This window comes from Odocoileus virginianus, chromosome 31 (assembly GCF_023699985.2).
Source record: "Odocoileus virginianus isolate 20LAN1187 ecotype Illinois chromosome 31, Ovbor_1.2, whole genome shotgun sequence".
Lineage (NCBI taxonomy): Eukaryota > Metazoa > Chordata > Mammalia > Artiodactyla > Cervidae > Odocoileus > Odocoileus virginianus.
Window position 1 is genome coordinate 17,392,474 of NC_069704.1, and position 8,567 is coordinate 17,401,040.

Genomic DNA, 8,567 nt, shown 5'->3' on the forward strand with positions numbered 1-8,567 from the left:
AAATTGCGGAAGGTAAACTTCCAAACTCATTCTATGAGGCCACCATCACCCTAATTCCAAAACCAGACAAAGATGCCACAGAAAAAGAAAACTACAGGCCAATATCACTGATGAACATAGATACAAAAATCCTTAACAAAATTCTAGCAAACAGAATCCAACAACATATTAAGATAATCATATACCATGACCAAGTGGGCTTTATCCCAGGAATGCAAGGATTCTTTAATATCCACAAATCAATCAATGTAATACACCACATTGAAAAATTGAAAGATAAAAACCATATGATTATCTCAATAGATGCAGAGAAAGCCTTTGACAAAATTCAACACCCATTTATGATTAAAACTCTCCAGAAAGCAGGAATAGAAGGAACATACCTCAACATAATAAAAGCTATATATGACAAACCCACAGCAAGCATTACCCTCAATGGTGAAAAATTGAAAGCATTTCCCCTGAAATCAGGAAAAAGACGAGGGTGCCCACTCTCATCACTACTATTCAACATAGTTTTGGCCACAGGAATCAGAGCAGAAAAAGAAGTAAAAAGAATCCAGATAGGAAAAGAAGAAGTGAAACTCTCGCTGTTTGCAGATGACATGATCGTCTACATAGAAAACCCTAAAGACTCTACCAGAAAATTACTAGAGCTAATCAACGAATATAGTAAAGTGGCAGGATATAAAATTAACACACAGAAATCCCTTGCATTCCTATACACTAACAATGAGAAAACAGAAAGAGAAATTAAGGAAACAATACCATTCACCATTGCAACAAAAAGAATAAAATACTTAGGAGTATATCTACCTAAAGAAACAAAAGACCTATACATAGAAAACTATAAAACACTGATGAAAGAAATCAAAGAGGACACAAACAGATGGAGAAATATACCGTGTTCATGGATTGGAAGAATCAATATTGTCAAAATGGCTATACTACCCAAAGCAATCTTTAGATTCAATGCAATCCCTATCAAGTTACCAATGGTATTTTTCACAGAACTAGAACAAATAATTTCACAATTTGTATGGAAATACAAAAAACCTCGAATAGCCAAAATAATCTTGAGAAAGAAGAATGGAACTGGAGGAATCAACCTGCCTGACTTCAGACTATACTATAAAGCCACAGTCATCAAGACAGTATGGTACTGGCACAAAGACAGAAATATAGATCAATGGAACAGAATAGAAAGCCCAGAGATAAATCCACGAACCTGTGGGCAACTTATCTTTGACAAAGGAGGCAAGGATATACAATGGAAAAAAGACAACCTCTTTAACAAGTGGTGCTGGGAAACCTGGTCAACCACTTGTAAAAGAATGAAACTAGAACACTTTCTAACACCATACACAAAAATAAACTCAAAATGGATTAAAGATCTAAATGTAAGACCAGAAACTATCAAACTCCTAGAGGAGAACATAGGCAAAACACTCTCCGACATGAATCACAGCAGGATCCTCTATGACCCATCTCCCAGAATATTGGAAATAAAAGCAAAAGTAAACAAATGGGACCTAATGAAACTTAAAAGCTTTTGCACAACAAAGGAAACTATAAGTAAGGTGAAAAGACAGACCTCAGATTGGGAGAAAATAATGGCAAATGAAGCAATAGACAAAGGATTAATCTCAAAAATATACAAGCAACTCCTGAAGCTCAATTCCAGAGAAATAAATGACCCAATCAAAAAATGGGCCAAAGAACTAAACAGACATTTATCCAAAGAAGACATACAGATGGCTAACAAACACATGAAAAGATGCTCAACATCACTCATTATCAGAGAAATGCAAATCAAAACCACAATGAGGTACCATTACACGCCAGGCAGGATGGCTGCTATCCAAAAGTCTACAAGCAATAAATGCTGGAGAGGGTGTGGAGAAAAGGGAACCCTCTTACAGTGTTGGTGGGAATGCAAACTAGTACAGCCACTATGGAGAACAGTGTGGAGATTTCTTAAAAACCTGGAAATAGATCTGCCATATGACCCAGCAATTCCACTTCTGGGCATGCACACTGAGGAAACCAGATCTGAAAGAGACACGTGCACCCCAATGTTCATCGCAGCACTGTTTATAATAGCCAGGACATGGAAGCAACCTAGATGCCCATCAGCAGACGAATGGATGAGGAAGCTGTGGTACATATACACCATGGAATATTACTCAGCCATTAAAAAGAACTCATTTGAATCAGTTCTAATTAGATGGATGAAACTGGAGCCCATTATACAGAGTGAAGTAAGCCAGAAAGATAAAGAACATTACAGCATACTAACACATATATATGGATTTTATAAAGATGGTAATGATAACTCTATATGCAAAACAGAAAAAGAGACACAGATGTACAGAACAGACTTTGGTACTCTGTGGGAGAAGGCGAGGGTGGGATATTTTGAGAGAACAGCATGTATATTATCTAGGGTGAAACAGATCAGCAGCCCAGGTGGGATGCATGAGACAAGTGCTTGGGTCTGGTGCACTGGGAAGACCCAGAGAAATAGGGTGGAGAGGGAGGTGGGAGGGGGCATCGGGATGGGGAATACATGTAACTCCATGGCTGATTCATGTCAATGTATGACAAAACCCACTGCAATGTTGTGAAGTAATTAGCCTCCAACTAATAAAAATAAATGAAAAAACAAAAGAAATTGCATTAATAGAGAGATTGTTGGGGATAAATATTTTTAAATTTCCTAACTTTACAGAAAATATAGCTTCCTGTTTATTCAGGTTTCCTTGTCTATTTTTTTAAAGTAAAGATTTACAATTTTTTTTCTCATAAAGTACTTGTACTCTTTTTATTAGATTTATTTATAGCCATTTTTATGTATATGTTGTTACTGTGAATGAGATTATATTTAATATAATTTTTTGAACTTTGTGACTGATACTAGGAGCACAATTATTGAATATCTATCTTTGATTTGCAACTATTATTAACCTAGAAAATAATGGGTTATCTGGGTAAACCCTTTGGGTAAACCCAGATAATAATGGGTTATCGCTCAGTTTTGTCTGACTTCCAGCCCCATGGTCTATACAGTCTATGGAATTCTCCAGGCCAGAATACTGGAGTGGGTAGCCTTTCCCTTCTCCAGGGGGTCTTCCCAACCCAGGGATTGAACCTGGGTCTTTTGCATTACAGGCAGATTCTTTACCACTGAGCTATCACAGAAGCCCATTTATCTTTTATTTACAACCATTACTAACCCAGACGATTTGTTTATAATTTTTCTTCATTTTCTATGTATATAATTGTATTGTCTGGGATAATGATAATTTTATTTCTGCCTTTGTAATACTTAATCTTATTTCTTTTTCTTTTTAAAATTTGATTCTAATCCAGTGTTATAGAAGAAGCAAACCCAGGCATTTAAAATCTCATGTTGAACATTAAAATGAATATATTTATTATTTCATCATTAGCTATGATATTTGCTGTGGATTTTGACTGGGTATCTTATCAGGTTGAAAAAGATTGTTTCTGTCCTAATTTGCCAAGATTAAAAAAATTATAATTGCATGTTGAATTTGTCAAATGGTTTTCCTGCATTTATTAGAATGGTTATTTTTTTCTTCTTAATACTGTGAATTATTGATATTGTGTGAAAATGAACACATTTTCTAACGTTAAAACTTTCTTGATCCCCTGGAATAACTCCTACTTAGACACTGGGTATTATTACTCAGTATATTGCAGGATTATGTTTGATAATATTTAGTATTTTTATATTTATGTTTATAGTAGAGTGACTTTTTTTTATTATTCTTACACAGTTTTTGTTTCACTTTATACTAGGCTCAAAATATTAGTTTGAGATGCTCTTCCAATTTTTATATTTTCTGAAATAAATGCATATAATAGAGTTTATCTATTCTTTAAATTTTATTAGACTTTTCAAGGGGAATTGTTTTGGCTTGGCAGTTTTTCAAGCAATTTATTCAGTGATTCCTTGTCTTTGTTTTTTCTTGTGTTTGAACTGAATGCTTAGAGTATCAATTTTCAGTTTTCTTACTTTCATATCATGTGTATGTTTGACATGTGTGTGCTGTTCTTAGCTGCTCAGTCATGTCCGACTCTTTTTGACCCCATGGACTGTAGCCTGCCAGGCTCCTCTGTCCATGGGGATTTTCCAGGCAAGAATATTGGAGTGGGTTGTCATGCCTGCCTGTAGGGGATCTTCCCTACCCAGGGATCGAACCCAAGTCCTCCACACTGCAGGCTGATTCTTTACCATCTGAGCCACCAGGGAACCCCATGACATGTATAGATGTTGTAAATAAAGATCAAAATATCTATGTATTTATACTTATAAATTTCCTTTTAGAGTTAACCTGTATCAACTGATTTTATTGGAACTCTGCTGTTTTAGTTAGAAATTGTGTTTAAGTAATTTTAATTGTTCAATATTTATTGAGACTTTCCTTGTATTTTAAGCATGTATTCTTTAGTGTTTGAATATAAAATCTTATAGACCTTACATACTATGTATTTCATGTATTATTGTCTATATCTTATTATATTTTTTATATTTTAATTAATCTTATTTACTGTAGAAATCATATCTTATATTTTCACATTTCTATACTGATTAGTTTGAGAGAGGTATGTATTAAAATAACCTATTTTTATTTAGTGTCTTCACAAAGTTTGCATCTTTTTATAATTCAGAAGATTTTTGTTTTCTTTATTTTTCTGTAAAGGCAGTTTTATATATTTCTTCATATATTTATTTTTTGTTAATGTTTATTATTTGCTATCTTTCTTTTTTCATTCTACTCTTTCCATTAAGTTAAATTTACTTTCTCCTTAGGTACATTGTTTAATAGTTTATTCAGTATGTTCTTTGAATGATAAACAGCTCTCATTTTTTGTCTAAAAAGTAATTTATGTTCAGTCTTGAAAGATAATTTAGTTACTTCAGTTTACAGTTAGTTTGCTCCAGTAATTTGAAAATTTGATTCCATTATCATTTGAATTCTGTTTTGCTGATGACATTTATATTTTATTCTTTATGCATATAATAAGTACTCATAAAATAGAATTCTTTGTTATTAAAAATAGGTTGTGCTTCCTTTTAAAAAAATCTAGATAAATGCTGTGTAGAAAACATTATGACCTCTTTTTAGACCAACTTCCATGTTTATTATTGCACTAGCTCTGCTAACATATTTTGCATTATTATTATAAATATTAGCACTCATTTATTTAGTATCAGTTGATTCCTGGTTTGGGAAGATACCCTCAAGAAGGAAATGGCAACCCACACCAGTATTCTTGCCTAGAGAATCTCATCAAGAGGAGCCTCGCAGGCTATAGTCCATAAGGTCACAAAGAGTAGGACGTGACTGAAGCAACTTAGCATGCACGCACAAAATCTCTTATGGGGCTTCCCAGGTGGCACTAGTGGTAAAGAATCCACCTGCCAGTGCAGGAAAAGAGACTGATTCGATCCTGGGTTGGATAGGTTTCACCTCAAAAATTCCGTGAGCAGAGGAACCTTGCCTACAGTCCTTGGGGTTGCAAACAGTCCTGCGAAGAATCCCACAAAGAGTGGACATGACTGAGCACATGCACAAAAACTCTTATATATGTTTTAAAATGTGAAATGTAAGTGTTCCTGCCAAACCATAAAGTGTTGACTGTATGATGTACACAAAAGAAAATGCAGAAAGACATCTTTTTAGCAACTATATAGAACATAGTCTAGGATTTTTTACTTTCCTCTCTATCTTGTAAAAGGCAAGTCAAAAAATTCTGTGTTTTGTTTTTAAAACTGAGGAAAATACTGTCAAGGGAAAATACTGACAGGTTATATTCATATTATTCTTATTGAAAGATAATGTTAATTCTGCACACACTCTACTGTTACATCATCATGTTGTGGTGGGTGGTTTAGTTGCTAAGTCATGTACAACTCTTGCAACCCCATGGACTGTAGCCCAACAGGCTCCTCTGTTTGTGGGATTTTCCAGGCAAGAATTCTGAAGTGGGTTGCCATTTCCTTCTCTAGGGGATCTTCTGGACTCAGGATTGGAACTTGGGTCTCTTGCATTGCAGGCGGATTCTTCACCAACTGAGCTATGAGAGAAGCCCGTTAGAATTTGTTATGATTTCATCATTGTACTTAACATAGCTTTTCAAATTCCCTACCTTTGATGACATACATCACTTAATTAAAAATATTTTTGTTACTGAAAAATGCTTGCCATCAACTGAGCCTTCAGTGACTCGTAATCGTTTTGCTGGTTGAGAATCTTGCCTTGATGTCGTTGGCCAATGACACATCATTATGGTGTTGCTGAAGTTTGGGGTGAGTGCGGCAATTTCTTCAAATAAGACAACAATGAAGCTTGCCAAATTGATGGACTCTTCCTTTCATGAATGATTTCTCTGTAGTATGCAATACTGTTTGATACCATTTTACCCAAAGTAGAACTTCTTTCAAAATTGGAGTCAAACTTTCAACCCTGCCCTTACTTTATCAACTAAGTTTATGTAATATTTTAAACACTTTGTTGTCATTTTAACAGTTTTCATAGGAGTAGATCTTCACCAGAAGTAGATTCCATGTCAAGAAACTTTTTTTGTTCATGCTTGAAAAGCAACTCCTTATCCTTTAGAGCTTTATCATGAAAATTCAGCAATTCAGTCACATCTTCAAGCTCACTTCTAATTCTAGTTCTCTTGCTGTTTCTACCATGTCTGCAGTTACTTATTCTTCTGAATTCTTGAACCCCTCAAAATCATCCATGAAGGTTGGAATCAGCTTCTTCCAAACTCCTGTTAATTTTTAGAATTTGAACCCTTCCCATGAATCAGGAATATTCTTAATGGCATCCAGAATAGTGAATCAGTTCCAGAATATTTTCAGTTGACTTTGCCCAGATACACCAGAGGAATCACTATCCATAGCAGCTATAGCCTTATGTAGTGTGTTTCTTAAATAATACAACTCGAAGATTAAAATGATCCCTTGATCCATGGACTGCAGACTGGATGTTGTGTTGCTAAGTTGCTTCAGTCATGTCCAACTCTGTGCGACCCCATAGATGGCAGCCCACCGGGCTCCTCTGTCCCTGGGATTCTTCAGGCAAGAATACTGGAGTGGGTTGCCATTTCCTTCCCCAATGCATGCATGCATGCTAAGTTGCTTCAGTTGTGTCCAACTCTGGGCGACCATATGGACAGCAGCCCACCAGGCTCCTCTGTCCACGGGATTCTCTAGGCAAGAATATTGGAGTGGATTGCCAATTCCTTGTCCAGAATGTTGTGTTAGCAGGCATGAAAACAGCATTAAATTAATTGTATATCTTTAATATTTTGAAAGCAAACCTCTTTTTCTGAACAGTAGGTCTCAACAGTGGTCTTAGATGTTCATAAACATATTGTACACAGATATGCTATCATCCAGGCTTTGTTGTTCCACTTATAGGACACAAGCAGAATAGATGAGATTCCCTGGTGGCTCAGATGGTTAAGCGTCTGCCTGCAATGCGGGAGACCTGGGTTTGACCCCTGGGTTGGGAAGATCTCCTGGAGAAGGAAATGGCAATCCACTCCAGTATTCTTGCATGGAAAATCCCACGGACAGAGGAGCCTGTTAGGCTATAGTCCATGGGGTCGCAAAGAGTCAGACACAACTGAGTGACTTCACTCTTTTTTATTTCCACTAAGGGCTCTAGGATTGTTGAAATTATAAATAAGTATTGGCTTCAGCCACCAGTTGCATAGGGCTTCAACCACCATTGTGGAGGGCTTGCCTCATAGCTCAGTCGGTAAATAATCTGCCTCCAATGCAGGAGACCAAGGTTCGATTCCTGGGTCAGAAAGATCCCCTGGAGAAGGAAATGGCAACTCACTCCAGTATTCTTGCCTGGAGAATCCCAGGGACAGAGGAGCCTGGTGGGCCATCTATGGGGTTGCACAGAGTCAGGCACGACTGAAGCGACTTAGCAGCAGCTAACAAGAGAATCAACTTGTCCTTTGAAACTTTGAAGACAGGCATCGACTTCTCTCTACCTATGAATATTGCAAATGGTGTCTTCTTCCACTATAAGAGTGTTCTGCCTGTGTTGAAAATAGGTTGTTTTCTGTAGCCACCATCGTTAATTAGCTTAGCTAGGTCTACTGGGTAACTTGCGGTATTTACATCAGCACTTGCAGTTTCACTTCGTGCTTTTTAAAAAATTAGTATTGAGATGGATTCCTTTCTTAAACCTCATGAAACAGCCTCTGCTAGTTTCAAACTTTTCTTCTGCATCTTCCTCACCTCTCCTAGCCTTCATGGAGTCAAGGAGAGTTAGGGCCTTTCTCTGGATTAGGCTTTGGCTGAAAGGAATGTTGTGGGCTTGATCTGTTCAGGCCACGGAAACTTTCTTTATGTCTGCAGTGAGTTAGTTACCTATTCATATGCTCACTGGAGTAGCTTGTTTAATTGCCTTAAAGAATTTTTTCTTTGCATTCCCAGCTTGGTTAACTAGTGCAAAAGGCCTAGCTTTTGTCCTTTGTCAGCTTTTGACATGCCTTCTTCACTAAAA